Here is a 24,591-nt window from a genome sequence, read left to right on the forward strand (position 1 = left end):
TTTGCATCTCAGTTCAGGAGTTGGATAGCATATTTTCTTCTCTTAGCAGTGTATTTTCTCCTGTCCGTGGCTACAGTTTGTATTATTTAATCCATAACAGGAATAAGTGGGGCTCTTTATTTGTAATCAGGAGTATAACCACACACCCCATATGGAGTTTTTAGTAAAATTTTAGTATACTGCTGAATATACTTTCAGTACCTTGAACTTGAACCCTGGCCTTAAACATGAAAGGTTATAGGGAAAAAAACAGTTGGGGGTGGGGGGAGGATGTTTGCTTGTAACCCACAAACATTTATATATTGACTTTGGTTGATTCTTTCCTCACTCCTAAAATAATTCTCTTTCTTAAATTACATTTATTTTTAGGCTTGAATCATCTACCGTATTTGTGAATCGTTCCATTTTTTCACATGAGTTGGATTTGTTTTGAGATATTTTCTTGCAAAGTCTCTTAGATTTCATACCTTTTCTGTTTCTGCAGCCACTTGCATTTTAGCATTTAGTGTGTTATCCCTGAATAACTGCAACCTGTCTTCCTAACTCTTTTCTTAACTTTAAACTGACATGTAAATTTATCTGACATGTAAATGCTAGAATGACTTTTCTCAGTAGTCAACTTTGACAGGATACTCTCATATAATTTAGTATTGTTTTCGTTTTTAATTAAAATCCAAATGATGCCCCTATTCCAAAAAAAAAAAAAGTGTAAGAAAATATTAATAGGATAAGGTTTTATTTTTCTCACCTAACAAGAAATACAGAGGAAGGCAGTCTAGTACAACTTGCTTGGTTCTATGATACCAGAGGGTCTGGGCTCATTGTTTTTTGGTTTTTTTTTTTCACTATTCTTTAGTACATGGCTTTTCTCCTTATGCCTGCAAAATGGCTGGGTACTACAGATTTGCATGAGTATTACAGACAAAGACACATACAAGGGGCAAAAGGTGTTTGCCCAAATAGTCTAACTCTTTCATTAAAGACTGAACCACTAGATTTCCTTTTATTTCTTACTGACAAAGGTGCTTGTTTTAGTTGGTGAGGGACACTGTGATTCAAAGCCTAGATTCCATTAGAAAACAAGGAAAATGGAGGGGCACCTGGGTGACTGTTGGTTAAGTGTCTGACTCTGGGTTTGGGCTCAGGTCATGATGTCTAGGTTGGAGGGTCAAGCCCCACACCAGGCTCACCACTTGGTGTGGAGTCTGTTTCAGGTTCTTTATTCCTTCCCACCTGTCCCTCCCTGCTCGCTCTCTCCTTCTATCTATCAAATACATAAAATCTTTTTTAAAATAGAAAAAGTAAAAGAAAACACAGGTAATGGAATAGGTATTGAATAGGTAACTAATAGTGTCTGCCAAAGTCTCTTGTTCGGAAAAATAACTCCAGAGACCAACCAGAGTCAGGCATTTGGAGGCTCTAAGCTACTCAGCGAGAAAAACAAAAAACAAAACAAAACAAAACAAAACTATTTGCCTTCTATATGTAATTCAAACTTTATTATCACTTGAATAAGATATGTGTAAAGAGGACCAAAAATGTTCTGATGTATCCATTACTGTTTCAGGTTTTTTTTTTTTTTTCCAAAAATAACAAATGTGATTTTAAAAACATTTTTTGTTTCCTTGTTTGTGCTGGTGGTCGTGGGCTAGAGCATGTCCTGAGCCTACACGCTACGCTTACTGCTGATCAGAATTTCCGCAGTACTTCCTATACATACACCTATAATGTTAGAAAGACACCCAGATTTTAACTTTAGGGATATTATTAATTCGCTATAGAGCCTTGAGGAGGTTAACCTGTCAGGGCCTCTGTTTTCTTCATCTATGAGATGGCAACATTGGTCCTAATAGAAAAGGAGGCCAAAGATATAAATAATCAGCTCACAAAAATGGAAATGCATTTGTCCAGCAGAACTACTTAAAAAAAATATTAAGCCTCACTTATGAAAAAAGAATATCTAATTTAAGAGATGCCTTTCTTAAACATGTAGCAGAGATAATACCCCATTACAATAAGAATATATATATATATATATATATATATAAATAATAAGTGAAGATTTTTCCTTTTCTAGTGCTGTTCTACCTTCACAATATTCTATACATTTACATTCTAGATTTGGTACATTGAGAGACAGGCAAAGATAAGAGACAGATGGTGTAATGGAATTTACAGAAAGGCAAGTGAGTCATGGCTCCTACCTCTCATCACTTGATAAAATTGATAATAATTGTATTATCTAGAAACACAGATACACAGTTTATTTTTTCTTCTTTTCAGATGTTTAATTTTTAATTTTTTTATAAACATATATTTTTATCCCCAGGGGTACAGGTCTGTGAATCACCAGGTTTACACACTTCACAGCACTCACCAAAGCACATACCCTCCTCAATGTCCAAAATCCCACCCCATTCTCCCTAACCTCCTCCCCCCAGCAACCCTCAGTTTGTTTTGTGAAATTAAGAGTCACTTATGCTCTGTCTCCCTCCCAATCCCATCTTGTTTCATTGATTCTTCTCCTACCCACTTAAGCCCCCATGTTGCATCACCATTTCCTCATATCAGGGAGATCATATGATAGTTGTCTTTCTCTGCTTGACTTATTTCGCTAAGCATGATACACTCTAGTTCCATCCATGTTGTTGCAAATGGCAAGATTTCATTTCTTTTGATGGCTGCATAGTATTCCATTGTGTATATATACCACATCTTCTTGATCCATTCATCTGTTGATGGACATCTAGGTTCTTTCCATAGTTTGGCTATTGTGGACATTGCTGCTATAAACATTCGGGTGCACGTGCCCCTTTGGATCACTACGTTTGTATCTTTAGGGTAAATACCCAATAGTGCAATTGCTGGGTCATAGGGCAGTTCTATTTTCAAGATTTTGAGGAACCTCCATGCTGTTTTCCAGAGTGGCTGCACCAGCTTGCATTCCCACCAACAGTGTAGGAGGGTTCCCCTTTCTCCGCATCCTCACCAGCATCGGTCATTTCCTGACTTGTTGATTTTAGCCATTCTGACTGGTGTGAGGTGATATCTCATTGTGGTTTTGATTTGTATTTCCCTGATGCCGAGTGATATGGAGCACTTTTTCATGTGTCTGTTGGCCATCTGGATGTCTTCTTTGCAGAAATGTCTGTTCATGTCCTCTGCCCATTTCTTGATTGGATTATTTGTTCTTTGGGTGTTGAGTTTGCTAAGTTCTTTATAGATTCTGGACACCAGTCCTTTATCTGATATGTCGTTTGCAAATATCTTCTCCCATTCTGTCAGTTGTCTTTTGATTTTGTTAACTGTTTCCTTTGCTGGGCAAAAGCTTTTGATCTTGATGAAATCCCAATAGTTCATTTTTGCCCTTGCTTCCCTTGCCTTTTGAGTTGTTCCTAGGAGGATGTTGCTGCGGCTGAGGTCGAAGAGGTTGCTGCCTGTGTTCTCCTCAAGGATTTTGATGGATTCCTTTCGCACATTGAGGTCCTTCATCCATTTTGAGTCTATTTTTGTGTGTGGTGTAAGGAAGTGGTCCAATTTCATTTTTCTGCATGTGGCTGTCCAATTTTCCCAGCACCATTTATTGAAGAGGCTGTCTTTTTTCCATTGGACATTCTTTGCTGCTTTGTCGAAGATTAGTTGACTGTAGAGTTGAGGGTCTATTTCTGGGCTCTCTATTCTGTTCTATTGATCTATGTGTCTGTTTTTGTGCGAGTACCATGTTGTCTTGATGATGACAGCTTTGTAATAGAGCTTGAAGTCCAGAATTGTGATGCCACCAACGTTGGCTTTCTTTTTCAATATCCCTTTGGCTATTCGAGGTCTTTTCTGGTTCCATATAAATTTTAGCATTATTTGTTCCATTTCTTTGAAAAAGATGAATGGTACTTTGATAGGAATTGTATTAAATGTGTAGATTGCTTTAGGTAGCATATACATTTTCACAATATTTATTCTTCCAATCCAGGAGCATGGAACATTTTTCCATTTCTTTGTGTCTTCCTCAATTTCTTTCATGAGTATTTTATAGTTTTCTGAGTATAGATTCTGTGTCTCTTTGGTTAGGTTTATTCCTAGGTATCTTATGGTTTTGGGTGCAATTGTAAATGAATGAAGGAGAGATCACAACTAACACCAAAGAAATACAAACTATTATAAGAACATACTATGAGGAACTCTATGCCAATAAATTTGACAATCTGGAAGAAATGGATGCATTCCTAGATACATATAAACTACCACAACTGAACCAGGAAGAAATAGAAAGCCTGAACAGACCCATAACCAGTAAGGAGATTGAAACAGTCATTAAAAATCTCCAAACAAACAAAAGCCCAGGGCCAGACGGCTTCCCAGGGGAATTCTACCAAACATTTAAAGAAGAACTAATTCCTATTCTCCTGAAACTGTTCCAAAAAATAGAAATGGAAGGAAAACTTCCAAACTCATTTTATGAGGCCAGCATCACCTTGATCCCAAAACCAGACAAGGATCCCACCAAAAAAGAGAGCTATAGACCAATATCCTTGATGAACACAGATGCAAAAATACTCAACAAAATACTAGCCAATAGGATTCAACAGTACATTAAAAAATTATTCACCACGACCAAGTGGGATTTATTCCAGGGCTGCAAGGTTGGTTCAACATCCGCAAATCAGTCAATGTGATACAACACATCAATAAAAGAAAGAACAAGAACATATGATACTCTCAATAGATGCTGAAAAAGCATTTGACAAAGTACAGCATCCCTTCCTGATCAAAACTCTTCAAAGTGTAGGGATAGAGGGCACATACCTCAATATCATCAAAACCATCTATGAAAAACCCACCGCAAATATCATTCTCAATGGAGAAAAACTGAAAGCTTTTCCGCTAAGGTCAGGAACACGGCAGGGATGTCCATTATCACCACTGCTATTCAACATAGTACTAGAGATCCTAGCCTCAGCAATCAAACAAAAGGAAATTAAAGGCATCCAAATCGGCAGATACACAGTTTAAATGGTAAACATCTTTTTTATTTTGATGGGCACTCTGAGGCTATATAAGAAGCCCTTCTGATCAGTTTCTCCTTAACCCTTAACATACTTGTTAGATTAATTGAGGCTTTATTTTTACTGTGTTAAAGATCCTAATAGAATGCTAGAACATCTAGGGGCACCAGGGTGGCTCAGTAGGTGAAAGCCTCTGCCTTTGGCTCAGATTGTGATCCCAGGATCCTGGGATCGAGCCCCGCACTGGGCTCTCTGCTCAGTGGGGAGCCTGCTTCTCCCTCTCTCTCTCCCTGCCTCTCTGCTACTTGTGATCTCTGTCAAATAAATTAATAAAATCTTTAAAAGCAAAAAAAAGAATGCTAGAACATCTAGTATACCACTCTCAAATATACCCTGTCCATTTCAGTTAATCTTTTGAGTTGTATGATTGCTATAAGTTATGTTTGTTTTCAATATATATATCAAAAATATAATTATATTGTTAATTACAATATCAAGAATAAGTAAAATACGTATTTTTATGATTGATGAAACTAATGACATTTGTAAGACCAAATATTTTTATGAAACTGAAGCTGAAAGTTGATGTTATGAGAAGAGGATACAAGGAAGTCATTTAAAAATCATTGTTGAATGAGGTGAAAAGATAGTTATTAAATATTGGGGGAATTTAAAAAAAAATTTATTTACTTGAGAAAGAGAGAGCATGAAAGGGGGGAGGGTCAGAGGGAGAAGCAGACTCCTTGCTGAATAGGGAGCTCGTCACAGGACTCAATCCTAAACTCCAGGATCATGACCTTAAAAACTGAGCCACCCAGGTGCCCCTTAATATTGGAGGAATTTTTTATTTTATTTATTTATTTATTTATTTTTAAAAGAAAGGACTTTTTTTTTAATATTTTTATTTATTTATTTGACAGAGAGAAATCACAAGTAGGCAGAGAGGCAGGCAGAGAGAGAGAGGAGGAAGCAGGCTCCCCACTGAGCAGATAGCCCGATGTGGGACTCGATCCCAGGACCCTGAGATCATGACCTGAACGGAAGGCAGCGGCTTAACCCACTGAGCCACCCTGTCGCCCTGGAGGAATTTTTTAAATCTGAAGATGTTTTAGGCTGAAATTGCTTTCAAAAATCTCTAAATTCTAGTCCTACTTTAAGAAAACGACCTAGACAGGGTACAAGAAAGACAATGCACAGTTGAAGTCAGTGGGTCATATGGTGAGCTTTGGACCTCACCTGCAACAAGAATTGGTAACATGGTATACATTTATATGTGCAATTTTTCCATGCTATAGTCAGCTTTTTTAAAATTAATCAACTAGCAGAATTGAGTATCATAAAAAGGACATCTTCTATAATTTCTTACAAATAATCTGTTGTTTCTGTGAACCTCAAAAGAGAAAGTTTTTATACAGAGTGCTGTGTAGTATAAATTATTTATTAAAATGTTATAAATACCGGATTTTCTAGTGATAAATAAGGAAAACCTACAGCACCTTTTCTATGATGTAATATCATCAAGATTTAATACAAATTGGGTTAAATTTTTTCATATAGATTTGTTTTGAATTTTGAGGACAACTTGATCAACAGATATTTTAATTTTTTATATGCTAAAACTTAATTTTTTTCAACCCTCACAAAAACTAATTCCAATCCTTGGGAAGTCAAGACAGCTACATCATGATATGACTTGCCTAGGTTTGATGTTTTACTGAGATACTTGCCAGTTGGAATTGAGACCCTATGGGTATAATCAGGATAGACTTAATTATTGGCTTACTCTATTTAAATCAGAATGAAAAGCTTACAGAATTTTGTACCCATACCCTGAAAAAATGTGAAGCTGTTTTGGACTAAAATTTCATAGCTTTTGTGGCTAATGAGGCATGAAATAAATTGGCAAGCTCAGACTACTCAGAGTACAGTGGTACAGTGTGCATTTTCTAATTCCCAGCCCTTGGGATTCCAGCAAAGGTCACAAATTAAACAAAGTTGGGATTAATCAAAACTACAATCAAGTAAAACCCAATCATTAATCCTCTCCCGAGTTACAATGGAGTGATTGTGTAATTGTGTGAGAAGCACTGGAGAGGGCTCTTTTGTAGTATCTAGGAAAATCAACATTAAGGTGTCAAACAGAAAAATGAAACCCTGCAGGTGAAGCTGTCTCTGGAGCCAAGAGAAACTGGCAATTTATGCAGAGTTGCCAGTGAACCTTCGGAGTATTGAAAAGGGTGTTGGCACTAGCCGTAGAACATGTGGGTCTCTCAGTGGGGCCCTCCACAGAGATCAGTTTATGGGCCGCGGCAGGCCCTGTTTGCTGAGAAGCTTAGTGTTTGGGTGTAACAGCTCTAAGCAACAGTCTCTCCAAGGTTAACTGCCAAAAATTTACTGTGTAATTCTCAGCTCTTTGTAATTTTAAAAAAGAACTTATAGAAAAGCATTTCCTCTGTGAGAGTAATTAAGTGTCAGAATATGTCCTTCCCATCCAAAAGGATGAAAATTCCCAAAGAAGAGAAGTTTAAGCTCACATTTCTTCTATGTTTCTGACTTTTGAACTTACTGATGCTTGCTTTATGATTGCTGTCTTACTGTTTCTGCTATTTTCTATTCCACAGTGATTATTTTCTTTATTTTTCATCCCTTAGTATCAAGTTAATGTCTGTTTTGCCTATTTTAGAAAGTCAACAGTGATATTAGCCAGTTATACTAAGATTATAACTTAAGAAACAATTTTGATGTTAATTTATTCCATATCGTTTATATTATATATGGGGATAGTTCGGCATGTGTGCTTTAAGGATAGCATTGAGTCTTTATTGGTTAGCTCCCTGCTTTGCTTCACATCCGGAAAAGAAAAAATTAAATCATTTATTCCATCTCTTACCTGGTTACTGGTTCAAAAGCCCCAAAACAAATGATTGATTGCCTGTTATTACATGACTCAGACTGGGTTTTTGTATTACAGAATTTCTATTTCTTAACTTTTTTTTTTTTTTTTTTGTCCATTTATGTTCTAAGCCCTTTGTGTGTGCAGGACAGTCTTAGATGCTGTATGGGATACCTGTTCTCTCCTCTCAAGTAATTTACCAACTAGCATCCATGCATACTTACAGCTAGTTAGTCCCATAAACTTACGTTACTAAAAGTATCACTTGGATTTTATAATAACGAGGTATTATTTCAGGTTTTGTCTTCATTTATGACATTTTCAAATCACCACTGAAACATCACAAATTGAGCTTTATCATTGGAAAATGGCTTGAAATTTTAATAATTTGATTCTTGCATTTAAACTTTTGGCCACTACAAAGATGTTCTTGGCTTGTTTAAATTCTGCGTGTCTTTACTTAACTACAATAAGTTTTCATTTTCAAAATAGCAAATCTTTGTTCAGTAGAAAAGGGAAAACATATAGGATACTTGTGTGTCTGTTTATGTGTTTGTGGTGGGGGTACAGTTCTTGTTTCATTTTATTTTACATTTGTTTTTCTGATTTTATGTACATAAATGAAATGTTAGTTACATTGTTCTGCAATGTATTTTAAAATGTATTTTAACTGAAGAATATGTCATGGTTATTTTCTCCCATCCAAGTACTAACCAGGCCCGACCCAGCTTAGCTTCCGAGATCAGACGAGATCGGGCGCGTTCAGGGTGGTATGGCCGTAGACGGTTATTTTCTAATGTCAGAGTAAAGATCTGCTCTCTTCTGTTTAACAACTGGCTAGTGTCCCATTACATGCATGTTATACTATTTTTTAAAATTATTTCTCTGCTGAAGGCCATTTGGATTATTTCCAGTTTTTCAGTATTGTACCCAAAGTGCAGGGAATGTTATGCATCTTTTCACATGTAAGCATCTCTCTGTAGAGTAGATTTTTTTTAATGGAATTGTTGAGTCAAAGCATATTGCATATTTTATTTTGGTACCTGTTGTTAAATTGTTCTCAACAAAAAAGGCTCTCCCACATATGCTTTCATCAGCTGTGTACGAGAGTGTGTATTTCCTCACACTGTTGGGCGTACTCTACATTATCTTTTAAATTTTTGCTGACCTGTTTTTATATTTGGAATATCTTTCCATATCATTAGTCTTTCTCCTCCAGTAGGATGGTATTCCATGGCACTATATTCAGTTCTCCATTTTTGGGAATTGAAGTCACTTCTAATACTTAGCTATTTTATATACAATGCTACAAAATAGTAATTGGGTTATAATAATACAGAATTTGTATAAAGATATAAATAACCCTGTACAAAAGGTATTTTGCATGTATGCAGGTATATCTGTAGGATTAAAGCCCCAGAAGTGGAGTTGTAGGGTTAGATGGCATATGCAACTGAAATTCTAGTTATTATTAAATGAAAAAAGGAAAATGGAAAACAGTGTGCATAATATGCTGCCAATGGTTGAAAAGAGGGAGGTGGAGGAATGTACATATGATCTCTCTCTCTCTCTCTCTCTCTCACACACACACACACTATAATTTTTTGGATCAGTGGAGGACAAAAGGATGGACAAGAGTTAGAGGGATATTTTTCACTCTGTGTACATACACATAATTTTAAATAATTTTTTAAAATTTTAACAGTGAGAGCATATTACCTATATGATATTTTAAGTGTTTCCTTAATGTTCTGATAAAATCCTGAGCTTTCAAGTTAAAACTAAATTTAACATGCACTGCATGACTTTCAGGATTTATTTCACTCTGGATCTCAGTTTCCTCATGTATGTGTATGAAACTGGTAAATGCTGTCATGTAGAGTTAGAAGACTGAAATAAGAAATTGTATGGGAAAGCATATACATAGTGGCCAGTGTTTGACACATGTAAGTAAATAGTAATTGTAAGTTCTTTTAGATTTTTTTCATTCTTTCTGCCAGAGTTATTCCTGTAAAATGAAATCCTGAGAGGTAATGTTTTAAAGGGATGAAATTTAATCACAAGATCTGTTATCTGTTCCATTTTATGTACATGTGACTATAGAGGCAGAGGTGAACCATTTGGTTTATCAGGAAGGAGTCCTTTTTCCTGGCCTGATTTTTGTGACAGTGACTTCTCTTATGTTACCAGACAGTGAGAAAATGATCACGAGTTTGAAACTAATACTTATCAGTATACACACATACATGCACACATAGAAGAGCTGTTACAGAGCTTCACTGAGTAAAACATTTACTCAGAAGCTATGACTGATACAAGCGGTCCTTAAGCCAGGTTCATATGTTATCAGGTGTATATGTTGAAGTCTTGCATTGGTGTGTGTGTGTGTAAATGGGATGTATTTAAAAGCCACTAAAATTTAGCTAGTGATAGCTCCTTGGAAATTCTGTGAAGAAATTTTAAATTAGTAATGTGTATGTACACAAAAGAATATCAGCTTTTTGTAGAGCATATGACTCTTGATCTCAGGGTTGTGAGTTAAAGGCTAACGTTTGGTGTAGAGATCACTTAAAAAAATAAAAATATTAGAAAATAAATAAAATAACAAGTACATTACTACAGTATATTTAAGTGTCTCATGTTTCTTCCAAATTTACTACACTACGTTTTACTTCTAAATCATCTGTACCTCAAAGACTTCATAAAACTTTTTTCTTATCAAAGATGTCAAGTTACAGGGGTGCCTGGGTAGTTCAGTCAGTTAAGTGTCTGCCTTTGGCTCAGGTTATAATCCCAGGGTCCTGAGATCAAGTGCTGCATTAGGCTCCTTGCTCAGCAGGGAGCCTGCTTCTCCCTCTGCCTGCCATTACCCCTGCTGTGCTCTCTCTGTCTCTTTCTCTCTGACAAATAAAATCTTTAAAAAAAATGATGTCAAATTAGAGAAGACTGCTGACAAGTTTATCCCTAGAGGTTTGTACACCTTGGGCAAAAGTCTTTTAACTCCAAAGAATTAAAGAGGTCTTAAATGCAATTCTTTTTTTTTTTTTTCTCTCTCTCTTCCTAAAATTTTGTATCCTGTACACTAATTTTCATCTATTTCCTCTGTATCAGTTTGCTTTGCAGTGCTTCAGATTACCCAGCCCCCTCTCTGCCACTTTGGATGGCCAGCAATTATAAAAGATAAATTACTTACTAACACTACTAAATGTGTAGCAATGAAAGTCCCTCTTTTTATATCTACTGCTTAAGAGAATAGAACATGATTTTAAGTGATTTAAATTGACTCGGTAGGATATTAATCTAATTATTCTCTAGACTTTGAAATGTTACAAGAATTCATAGTCAAGCATACTCAAGCACTGTAACATACTCTAGAGTTAACTTGCTACCTATTTTTCCCATAAGTCTTTAGATCACCTTTGCTAAATCTACTGAAATATCTAAACATGTAACATATACAGACCGACACACACATTGCATTCTGTCTTACTGAAAACAGTTTCATTTAATAATACTTTCATTTTCAAATGAAGAACATTCTGGTATTTTATATTATTTCATTTGTTTTACTATAGATAGAGCAGCACTAAATTGATGGATATTACTGTGTTCTTCTTCTGGTGACCAGCATTTCTAAGCCTTTGAAGATACTGTAACACCTCAGTGATTTTCAGGTATTTTTCTTATAAAGTCAGCCTGTCCATAAGCTGCCTTTTCTATAAATATAGTATCTCCATGTAGACTACAACATATACAATTATACAGTAGGTCTGCAATGTTCTGTTTGTATCCCATTCTACTTATATGATATGGAAAAACTACTTTTATAGAACATTCAAAAATATTTTGGGGTAACTTTTACAATTTCTATTTCAGAATTTTTTTTATGTAGCTGAAAGGTGTGGCTAACACTAAAGAGATTGTTTTGTTGTTTTGTTTTTTAAAGAGAGAAGACAGACTCTTTTTTTTTTTTTTAAGAGATTTTTATTTATCACAAGTAGGCAGAGAGGCAGGCGGGAGCTGGGGGTGCAGGAGAGGGGTAAGCAGGCTCCCGCTGAGCAGAGAGCCCAATGCAGGGCTTGATTCCAGGACCCTGAGATCATGACCTGAGCCAAAGGCAGAGGCTTAACTCACTGAGCCACCCAGCCACCCCTCTTGTCCTCTTCTTTTAAACACAACTGTCACTACTATAATTTGTACCTTCGTGACGATTTTTGCTTGAATTTCCTTAATTACCTCCTAAGTGATCTTGTCTCATTGTAATACATGCTTCATATTGCCTGCCATAATGCTTGGCATATCGTTTGGGTATGGTGAATCTTCGACATAAAATTCTTCAGTGTCTCTGTTTCCTCTCTCCTCATATTCCTCCCACACAAAAATACTTTTCTTAATATGGTATGTTTAGATCTTCATGATCACTTTCTTGCTTTCTGCTACACCTACATGTAGTTTGAGTTCATTTATTCTCATTGCTATGTAGATTCTAGACCATGACTATACAGCAATTTGTCAATTGAACCATAGATTAGAAATTTGGGTTGTTTGCAGTTTGGAGATATTACAGATAAAACACATTATATTTTATTTGCCTCTTTACCTATAGTCTCTTCCGTATAGATCTTGAATTTATCAAGGCCATATATTGTTTTTATCTTTGTAATTTCTAGCACATTGCTAGCACATTCCATGGCATATAAATGTTCTTGAAAGAATGGAGAGAGGGAGCAGGAAGTTACTCTGCTGTTGTAACACAACAGACAATACCCATTGCCCTTCTTAGAATGGTATTTTTTTTTTTTTAAATTTGCCCTTTATTTCTCAGGCTCCTTTTTGTAGCTGTGTTCACTCATAAGCCTTTGTAATAGGAAAGCAAACTCATATCTCTTTTAAAAATTTTAGGAATTTATTAAGATGCCACTTCTCCATATCTCTACTTAGTAAATTCTTCCGCTTCTTCCCTGACTATTGAGCACATTTTTGTTGAGTCTTAGAGACAAAGTTGTCTACATGAAATCAGTGGTAGAATGTTCATATATACAGTCAAGCTGTTAAAGTTGCTGGAAAAATACAGATGACAGGGAATCAAACCTAACCCTTTCTGAGACTTTCCATCTCAAGAATCCACAAGGAATGAATCTACTTTACAATTGGCAAGAGAGAATCCTTATCATGGATTATAATTTGAGGATGTAAAGATAGATTACAAATTCCAGTATCTTGAATCCATTCATAAACTTAGTCTTCATTGATTTTACCCACAGGTTTATTTACATATTCTTATTCAGGAATTTATGGTGATGTGATTGAAGCATAGTAAATAGGTATTTTGCTGTCCATTTAGTTTCTTGATGTGCAGCTACCCTGCGTATTTTCTAAACTAAAAGTGAAAACTTCACTAAAAGTGAAATGGTTGCCCCTTTCAGATCATAGTCACTCTAAGAGGAATTAGGATTGACTAACGGAATAGAAAATTAAGGTTTGTTTTCATTTAATAAATTTGAGAAACAAGTACAATCAACCCTCATTATTCATGGATTCTGCAAATTCACCTACTTTCTGAAATTCCCTTGTAACTCTAAAATCAATACTCGTGACACTTTCAGAGTCATTTGTGGACATGGACAGAATGGCGAAACTTTTTGACTCACCCTACATGCCCGTCACTAGCTGAGGTTGAACAAGGTGATGTTTTACCTTCTTGTTTTAGCTCCCAAGCCAAACAGTATCCTTTTCTTTTCTTTTCTTTTTTTTTTTTTTGCCACTTTTCACATTTTTGCATTAGTGTTCCTAAGACACAAAAGCTGTGATGGACCTTATGGAGAAAATATGTGTGTTAGTGAACCTCCATTCAGGCATGAGATACAGGGCTGTTAGTGATGAGTTCAGTGTTAACGAATCAATAACATATATTTAATAAGATACATTGAACAAGAACACACATAAAATACAGTTATGTATTGATTGGTTGATGAAAATGTTGTAGCAGAGGCTTACCCAACGGTATTGTCCTTAGGAACAGAAGTTTGGTATTTGCTAATTCAGTTACTGTAGCTACTTTATACATTGTTAACTACCACAAATAAGAATTATTGACTATATTTGATTGCCTTTTACTCCTGCTGTTACCAAGCTAAATTTATTACTATTTTCTCAGTCTTTTTTCCTCTAGCACTTAATATGAAACAATTACCTTCACTTTGCTGTAAATATATGTAACTTTATCTCAAGCTTAAATTTCTTTTGCTACATATTCTCATATGAGACAGGTTTCTGTTGTAAAAGTAGCAGCCGTCTGGTCACATAAACACAGTGGAACCCGATTGTCAATGATGGCTTTTATTTAATCAGTTATACATTGAATCCTCAGTATAGAAAATGCTGCTTCTGCTTTGAATTATCAGTTTCACTTCAGAGTATAATTTAAAGGGGAAGCAGCTTCATTCCTAGAAACTTGAGACCTCTAAAGTGTATTCTCTTCCTCGTGAGTGTTCTCTGTGGGCACTTCAAATAGAGTATCTTTTACCTGAGGTTTTAGGTGATACACTGGGAAAGCATGCAGTTGCTTTAGAAGCTTTTATAAGTAACTCTTGGCTATTTGTATAATAAATATTTATCTTCCTTAAACATTTCCTACTTCTATTCCATAAGTTTATTGAACTCACTGCCTCCAACTATATGTATTAAGCACATCTCTCCTTTTTTGCTAATAAAATAAAAGACTAAGAATCACTCCCACATTAATAGCATATTCCTACAAATAAGGGATTATTTCTTTCCATATCATGTTCAGCAGTACTAATCCTTTTAGAACCAATGATGGAAGCAGTTTCTGTATTTTAATGCTTTGAGAAGCAGTCAGTCCTCCCCTTTCAAGTTTGTTACAGGAGAGAGTAAATTGCTCATATAGAATTATATACTTGAATCAATATCTACCTACTTGATGCAGTGGGGGGACTCAGGTCCCACACTGAATTTGTCATATGCAGTGTTTGGAATTATGGGAATTTATAATCTACATTTGAGTGAAAGTGCCTAACTGGAGAAGCACCTTTTTCAATATGAAGTTGCAGAATTTGTTTACTTAACAAAAGTTAAGGAACAAACTGTTGGTCCTCATTCTGTGTAGATGTTCTATACTATTTAGTATACCCTACTAATTCCCACCACCCCATTCTTTTCCTTAAAGCTGTCTCCTCCATTTGACTGTATGATCCCTCACTCTCGTACTTGTTGTCTTCTACTAGTCCTTTTAACCTTTGGATAATGGGCAGTAACGAGTAGCTTGTTATGAGTGGAATGATGAAGTTAGGAGGAAAAGTTGGAAACAATGCTGTGAAAACATTCATATGTATTTCCAAAGATTTTGGCATTTTCCCTATATTTTGAGCCCTTATGCAAGAATATAAAAATAAGTTTGTATCTCTTTGGCAGGTCACTCTGGTCACAAAATGAGAAGTAGATGAGGGAGAATAGAGATTGGGATGGGAAGAACCTGTCAGGGAGCTAGGACAGTACGCCAGACACATATTCTGGTCCTGTTGTCTATTCTGTAGGTGTTACTTTGGGAAAATTAGTCTCCTTGAATTGACTTTCATCACTTATGAAAGTGAGAATACTAATTCACAAAGATGTTACAAGCATAACATGTTATTATCAACTAAGTGAAAATAACTAAGAATGCATGGTGTACCTAGTGGGCTCTTAGTACATGTTGGTTTCTTCTCTTCGTTTCCATTCTCTTAGTTTACATTTAAAGAAAGAAGCATTCAGAATGGCTAAGTAGTTTGTACACAGTCAGACCAATTTAGTGATAGAACTGGGACTAGATCTGCAACTTGGATTGCCCGTGGATTCGTTCCACCATATCAAGCAACATCCATATTCATTTATTCTCAAGTATACAGTTTTCAGTGAGAAAAAACAAAAACTACTGTTTTATCTTTTTTTCCCCTTGGTATAATAAGATCTAGTACTTAAAGAAATTGCTAAGAATTAAGCACTCATTATACTAACCCCATTCCAGAAAGATGGGTGTTGAGTTCCAGTATAGTCGTCTTCACTAATACTTCCACAATTATCAACAGTTGTTTTTAAGTTTGTCTCTTAAGTGATAAAGTTTTTCATATCTGAATTTTTATTTTTAGTAAAAGCTGCTATAGCATTTGGGATATGTTTACATTTTCTAAATTTTCATTTCTAACTCAGTTTTCCAGTTTGCCAAACTCATTTAACCTATTTTATTTTATTTTACTTTATTTTATTAAGTTTTATTTACTTATTTTAGAGGTAAGGGGAAGAGTGAGAAGGGAGAGAAAGAATCCTCAAGCAGACTCCCTGCTGAGCATGGAACCCAATGTGGGGCTTGATCCCATGACCCTGAGATCATGATGACCTGAGCTGAAACCTAAGAGTCAGACACTTAACTGACTGAACCATCCAGGCACACCCCAGTTTGCCCATTTTAGAACAGCCGAACTATCCCTGAATTTGCTGGATCAATTCTGTTATCTCTGATATAATTTTTCACATCCAGATTTCCTTAGTCTTGCTGATTAAAAATTAATAATATGCTTTAATAGTAGATTGATAAAAAGAAAACTCTAAGAATTGAGAAACCTGCTCTCTTTTGCATCTCTCTTCTTACTGCTAGGCTTCTTCAGCATAACAAGAGGAAAAATTATATTTGTAAAGTAATTTTGTATCATAAAAAAGAGGGCCCAAGTTGATATATAGTATATGTTTAATGAGGAATATGAGTAGTTAACTTTGATAATTAATTTTGGACATAAGTATGTAGGGTAGAATAATTCTGATTTTAATGTCAGCAGGCTTGATGACCTAAAATATGATGCTGGTAATAGAAAAATGAAAGCTTACATCCTAAGATAAAACATTTATAGTTACTTACAATGTGTTCTGCCTTTACTTTGAGTATTAGCTTTCCTTCCTGCCAAGGTAAGCTATTAACTTTGAAGATAAAAACTACTTACATTTACATGTTGTAACTTTTGAAAGCAATTTTATATTCTAATGAAGTATATGTAAATAAAATTATATTTCAGCATAAAAATGCTTAATGTTTATGTTTCTTTTATTATCACACCATTTGGAAAAGACTTCAAAGCTTACCTTTCTATGGATACCGTAAACTGTAAGTCAGGAATCAAATGCTGTATTTGTCTAAGGAAAATACAATCATATCTAGAATACAGTTTCTTATGTTTATGTCTAAAATCTGTTCTCAGTAATCTTAAGTAAGTTTTCTCTCTGAGTATGGACAGAAAATGTAGCGAATTAGTTAGTGATTAGAGTAGAGACTTAACTATGGCTACAATTTACCCAGAGAAAAACTGAAGACTTGAACCCATGTTCGAAAATAGGAAAGGCACTGGGAAAATATTTTGTGTGGGATTGATTGCTTTTGTTGTGTTCTCTGAAAACAAACCAAAAACACCACACATATTCCCCATTTAAAATGTGCAGCATGTAACTACTTCTTATCTTGAGGCTTATATTGTTAGCTTTTCTACTTCCTGGGCACTTCATTGCTTTTACCAGGATTTCACTTCTGCTGTTTTGCCTTCTGAATCTGCCAGACTTGAACCCAAGTATTTGCATTAAATCAAAGGTAGGTTAGTGCTTTTATGTCCCCCAATTTACATCTTGATTTACCTGCTCTTAATTCTGACAATTGAGTATTTGAATGGTGCCCATTTAGTCACATATCTAGTGTTAGTTGTTTCCTCTTCTTGGTTGAGTTAATTGATCTAATAAATTAAAATGAATAAATGGGCATTGTAGACTTAAAAAGTATCTGTTATGCTTTTGCTTTAGAGAAGTCAGAAAGTCTGGTTGTTAGTGAGTGGTTTAGTATTCTCTCACCATTAGAGCTGACAGACATACTGATGAGGTGATAATGAACTCATATGTCTGAGCAGTGCCTGAGTGGGAAGGGAACCCAGATAGTAGGCATTGCTTCACTCTGGAGCCTGCCAAGATTTTTACTTTTTAATAGAATACATTTCCAGCTTAACAGGTAGGCATTCCTGGATACTTGTCAGAAGTGTAACATGTCATTCATGGGTACCAAAGAGGAATGTATGTAATCTTACTTTGGATGTAGCAAGTCAGAGGTCTTAGTCACAGTCACTGGGGATAGTCCAGTAATAGAGAAAGCATTGCAAGTAGGATTTGAATGCAAAGTCCGTGTGTGTGCTCTTGCATGCGCACATGCGTGTGTGTATGTTTGTGTGTGAGAGAGAATTAGTTGCAGAGAATTAACAAGGGCCATATTTTGCAAGGTGGTTGGGATAAATATATATGTCATCTTGGTGATCTCCCCCTCTTCAAATTTCTAATGAGCTGACTCTTCCTTTGAGCTTCCATATGATATCTCGTGCATATCTTTTAAAAGATATATATATAAATCTCTATATATGTCTTTTCCTTCCATTAAAAAATTATCTGATACATATTGTATATTACATTAGCCATCAGAATTATTAGGTACTCTTATATGATTTCTTTTTTCTTTTTTTAAAGATTATTTATTTGAAAGAGAAAGAGCTGGTGCATGCAGGTTGGAGGAGCAGAGGGAAGAGAAAATCTTCAGCAGACACTGCTGAGCTGGAGCCCAATGTGGAGCTTGAATTGTGACCCTGAGATCACGACCCGGGCACCCCTAGCTACTCCTATTTTATTTCTGAAAAAAAAATTTTTTTTAAGTTCTTAATAAAGATTTTACTTATTTATTTGACACAGAGAGAAAGAGATCATAAGTAGGTAGAGCAGCAGGCAGAGAGTGGGGGGAAACAGGCTCCCCACCAAGCAGAGAGCCCATCTTGGGGCTCAATCCCAAGACCCTGGGATTATGACCTGAGCTGAAGGCAGACGCTTAACCAACTGAATCACTTAGGTGTCCCGGAAATGTTACCTTCTACTAGACAAGAGTTGAATGTTTCTTCCTTTGCTTTGGCAACTAACTTTTTGTTTTCTGTAACATTTTTAAATTAACCACTCAAATAAAAGTATAAGATAGTTTTTAAATTTCTGATACTCAGTCTGTAATTCAAATAATAATAATATATTATGTGATTCCAATGTTTAAGACATGGGCTATTTTTTTTTTTACTGTGGAAAATTTTAAACATATTCCAAAGTTGACCAAATAGAATAGTGAATCTCTGTACTTATCTGTCATTCATCTGCAATAGTTAGCAACTTGTGGCTAGTTTTATCTATATCCTTACTTCTGCCATTCTTTTTTATTTTGAAGTAAATTTTAGACATCATATGATACTATCCTAAATCTTTCAGTATATATTTCTAAAAAATGAGAATTCTTTTTAAAAAACATAGCAACAGTACCATGATCATAACTAAAAAATATTAATTATTCTCATCAAAATTAATATTTATATTTCCCAGGTTCTTTTTTTTTTTTTTAAGATTTTATTTATTTGTTTGACATAGAAAGACAGTGAGAGAGGAAACACAGTAAGGGGAGTAGGTGAGGGAGAAGCAGGCTTCTCCCAGAACAGGGAGCCTGATACGAGGCTGGATTCCAGGATGCTGGGATCGTGACCTAAGGCCAAAACCAGACGCTTAACAACTGAGCCACCCAGGTGCCCCACCCCAGAATGATTTATCATTTTGATTATTTATAGCTTATGGAGTTTGGCATCCAGTTCAGTATACATATTGCTGTTAGTTTACAGGTCTCTCAACTCTCAAGTTACCCCTCCATCTTTTCTACCTCTTTCAGTGTATTTATTGAAAAACTAAGCTCTGCATTTTAGATTTTGCTAATTGTATCACTGTGAAGATATTTAACAGATTCCTCCATTAATAGTATTTCTATACATTGATTCTTAGATTTATAGGCCTGTCACATTAAATTGTCATTTCTAGTAATCATATTTTTGCTAGTAGTATGGAGACAAAAATCTCTGTCACTTGTTTGGCTGTGTAAATTTGAACAAGTTACTTAACTTATCTGTGTCTTTCCTATCTCTAAAATGAAGATAATCACATCTACTTTTTTGGGTTGTTGTGAAAATTAAATTATTATCATTATTGGTTGTGGTTTTGGCATTCATGATCATACTAATGAAAAGATTGATCAATGGCTTGAAAGTAGTCCACTGATTGCAAGAAATATTTGATAGAAAAGTGTCCTATTATGTAATGAAAAACTTACTGTTTTGTTATTGACAAAGAAGCTCTTTAGCTTTCCCTTTTCAGTTTTAGGCAAATCATGAAATTTAGAAAGTTTTAACAAATTATCTTATTAATACCCATCCAGGTTTCCCTTTTTTCTTTATCTACAGTAGTGGCCCAGTAGTTTAGGAGATTGATTAGAAACAGCCACATTTTTAAAAAGAAAATAGTATGAATAAAAGCAGTTTATATCAGTGTTCTTGGAGACTGTATCGATGCACATTTCCAAAATGTCAGGGTCTTTTCTTGTGTAATTTCCATTGATAAATTTCAGGGAACCAGTAGTGTGCTTTTTAAACTAGATTAGAGGATGAAAAAAATGCCAGCTGATTATGTCTGGAGGTTTGGTCAATGTTCCTGATCTTGTCCAGTAACCCCTGAGTTTGGCTTTTTTACTTGTTCTTTCTAACTAGCATTTTCTGCTGTAGGAGAACAACCCTCAGAAGCCAAGACAACTGATTTTACTGTTAATCATATAAATGAGGGCATGTTTCACAGAAGCCTGTAAATTTAACATTAGAAGGAGAAAGCAATTCAGTAAAAAAAAAAATTACAATTTAAACTTTACATTTGCTTTTCAGATTTGATTTTTAAAGATTGTTATTCTTAATATTATACTTACCAATCACTTATTCCTTTTTCTTGAGGAAAAAAAAATGATAAAGCAAAAATGTGGCAACATTAGGGAATAATATAAAGATAATAGTTCTGAGTCAATTTCTTTCATCAATATAGCTTATCTCTTACCTCTTCCATAACACAACCTACGGAGTGATTTGTCTGCCGGTTTCCTCTTCACTTCCCCATGCCTGCTTCTTTGTGTATTCTTTTTATTTTATTATTAATTGTTACCATAGGACACAGTTATTTCAATTTGATATTTGCTTTAATTTGGTAGTATACAAACACATACTGAAGTCAGATAAACCTGATCAGTTTCAGGGACCTTCTGAAACCATCACTCTTCTACTTGAATATTCATAATTGAAAAACTTCTCATTTTTTGGGAGAAAACAAGCCAAGTTAGTTTGGTGTTAGTAGTCTTTAAATTACATTTTGATTTCTTTTCCTTTAAAGAATATCAGAATTTTTTACATATATGGTATGAATCCTTAACAAAGCCAAGGTAGAAAAAGCCTCACTATACTGATCATAACCTGTGGCAAAGTGGAGCAAGGTTAGAAGCAAGACATTTTACTCAAAGTCTCTTGATTAAAAATTGATAAGTCAGAGTCTGGCCTAACAGTCCTTGACCTGACAAATTAGATTGAAGACCTAACGGCACTAAATCCCGTTATTCCACCTAAATTGCCTAATCATAGATGGTAACTTCTGGAGAGCCTTAGGATAATACTGAATCTATAAAACTGAACGTATTCATAACAAAAGGTCACTTTAGTGTACTGCCTTTGAAGCAGAAAAACAATTAATCTGTATCCAAAAATGATGCAAACTAAGTTTTGATCCTGCTTGATAGTGCTGTTTCCAAGTTGAACTTTGTTAAAACATTTTTTTATCAAAGCCAGAAAGATTATATGCAAGAAGAATTTGGGACAGACTAGGAGCCATAATTCTTTGTGTTTGAAATGTGAGGTTTTAGATACAGAGCAAAAACTCTCCCATGAGTTTATAGGATCTGCTTATAAGGACAAATGTTTTAGGTTAAATATCCAAGTATTATTTGGTTTGTTTGTTTCCTATTTATGTAATAAATCTCCAGTCATTTACAATTATTTCTTCCTCTCGGAAAGGTTAGGGATTGCCTAACAGGAAGAAAGTACTTCCTGTTTATACATGTCTTTTTTCAAAATGAAGAATACAGCACAGTCATATTACTCCAGGCTCAATTTTAGATAATCTCCCAGTACACTATTTTTTTTTAAAGACTTTATTTATTTATTTGACAGACAGAGATCACAGGTAGGCACAGAGGCAAACAGAGAGGGAGAGGGGAAAGCAGGCTCCCTGCTGAACAGAGTCTGATGCGGGGCTCAATCCCAGGATCCTGGGATCATGACCTGAACCGAAGGGAGAAGCTTAACCCACTGAGCCACCCAGTACCTGCACTGCACTATTTTTTAAAATAATTTCACTATTTTTTAAAATAATGACATGTAATAAGTTTGCCCACATTCCACTAAAATGAAAATATTTCTTTTTTTTTTAATAAGTTTGCCCACATTCCACTAAAATGAAAATATTTCTTTTCTTTTTTTTTTTAAAGATTTTATTTATTTATTTGACAGAGAGCGGTCACAAGTAGGCAAAGACGCAGGCAGAGAGAGAGTGAGGAGGAAGCAGGCTCCCTGCTGAACAGAGAGCCCAATGCGGGACTCGATCCCAGGACCCTGAGATCATGACCTGAGCCGAAGGCAGCGGCTTAACCAACTGAGCCACCCAGGCGCCCAAAATGAAAATATTTCTATTGGTAATCAAATGTACAGTACATGTCATGTTAACTCATTAATAGTGAGTGGTCCATAAATTCTGAGGCTTTTGTTTACTCTTTTTATATCTAACATTGAAAATCAACACAATTTAAAATTATTTTATGGTCTGATTTTAGTTCTAAATCTTCGGTCCTAAGTTTTCTAGTTGCCGTATCACTTCAAATTTATAACACGCCACCTCCCCCACCTCCACCACTTCCCACTTTTTTTAAGGGCTGGAAACCGTAAGATGTTCCTGTTAAAATAACAAGAATGAATTTTATATGTCTTTGTGGACCCATCCCTTTAGAATCCTTTCAGAGTCATATCATATCTTTATGTTCTAACAATAAGCTTCTTATAAATATCATTATTATATATATTATATAATATATAACTATTATATATAATATAATTATATTTTTTAGCAGAATAAATGTATACTCAAGTATTTTAGTTGCTTAGAGCAACATTTAGAGGCTTGATGAGTATATAGCATTAAGTGGATCTAGCTGAAATAATTCTTCTATAGAAAGTTCTTCACATTGTTTGGAGATTGATCTTTAGTTCTTTTAATTACTTATCCTGATCTTCCTCCTACCTCTTTGGCCTTTTTTTAAAGGGTTCATTTTTCTTTCCCTTAAGGTTTATGCTCCCCATGAGTGCATTTTTTAATTCCCTTCTCTTCTCCTCTACTTCCGCCCCTGATATTTTCTCCCCAAGTAATTTTAACTATTTAATGGCTTCTACCATCTATATGTCCTGATGACTTCCAAGTAGAAATAGATACACATACCTTGTTTATTCCAGCCCATGTCTCTCCAGCTTTGAACATTTATATCAGCAGCTAACTTTAAATGACCTCCTTGACATTTCAAAAATCTCAACATGGCTAAAATTATGCTCATCATTTTCTTTTACAAAAACACACATGGGGAAGCCTGGCTGGCTCAGTGGACCCATGTGACTCTGGATCTTGGGATTGTGAGTTTGAGCCCTATGTTGGGTATAGAGATTACTTAAAAACAAACAAGTGAAACCACTCTTACTCTAGTGTATCTAGTATATCCAATAATAATAAATGTGATCCATTCATTCAGTTGTTCAAGGCAGAAGCCAATAAACAATTACTAATGGCTGACTTTCTTTTGCCCTCCCCCACTCCCCCCTTCCCCAGCTTTTTCAGTTATATCTTATTGATCTTTAGAATTACGTCTCCATATCATATTGTTTCTCTCCCTATAGCAGTTGTTCTCATGTTTTATTGCTTTTGTTTTTGTAACACCATCTTAAATAAACAAAACTGAGTAGTTTTGTCCTTCTAGTGCTTCTCTTCTGTTTCTGGCAGATTACTACCTTTTAAAACACATATATGGGCATGTCATTTCCCCTTAAATTTTTCCAAAGACTATTCATTGCTTTCATAATAAAATTAAGGCTCCTTAGCATGTTATTCTTAGTTCTTTCTCTTGTCCTTACCTTCTCTTCACCATTGCCTTAATACCTCACTTCCATCTTATTTCTTCCTCCCTAACTCCTCCCTTTGTTTTTCTTTCTTCTTCTTCTTTTTCTTTCTTTCTTTTTTTTTTTTTTTAATATTCATTTATTTAGGAGAAAGAGAGAGTACAAAGAGGGGGAGAGGCAGAGGCAGAGGGCAGAGGGAGCCTGACATGGGGCTTGACCTTAGGACCTAGAGATCATGACCTAAGCCAAAGGCAGACGCTTAACCATCTGAGCCCCCCAGGCACCCCTGGTTTTTCTTTTTTCTCTCTCTCTTCCCCCACACTTTTTTGTCAGTTTGGTACCACAGCAGGGAGTAGTCACTACTTGCTCTGAGTTTGATCTGAACCTCTCTTACTGCTTGTCATTTTCTGCCACCAATTGAAATTATCTGTGTGTATGTTTTCTTTTCTATTAAATTATAAGCGTCTTGAAGCTGTGTTAGGATCTCTTTTACATTCCGGCAGTATAGCTGTGAATAAGGCACAGTCTGTTCTTAAGGAGAAAAGGAGGGTTCTCACCTTTTTCATTCTTGGAACTCCTGATG

At 35.4% G+C, this 24,591-nt stretch overlaps 1 protein-coding gene across 15 annotated transcripts in view; it reads left to right on the plus strand.

The window, feature by feature from the left end:
- The window catches only part of ERC1 (ELKS/RAB6-interacting/CAST family member 1), a 558,286-nt gene that overhangs the window by 330,023 nt on the left and 203,672 nt on the right, over nucleotides 1-24,591 (plus strand). The window contains exon 17 of one of the 15 annotated variants that reach the window (XR_006604246.1): nucleotides 11,469-11,567. The exons of the other annotated variants lie outside the window; for them this stretch is intronic. The gene's annotated coding sequence lies outside the window, so the exon portion shown is untranslated. The remainder of the gene's footprint in view (nucleotides 1-11,468; nucleotides 11,568-24,591) is intronic. 15 annotated transcript variants of the gene reach the window in all.

The sequence above is a fragment of the Mustela putorius genome, unplaced genomic scaffold, assembly GCF_011764305.1.
Source record: "Mustela putorius furo isolate JIRA1106 unplaced genomic scaffold, ASM1176430v1.1 tig00003988_pilon_pilon_pilon, whole genome shotgun sequence".
NCBI lineage: Eukaryota > Metazoa > Chordata > Mammalia > Carnivora > Mustelidae > Mustela > Mustela putorius.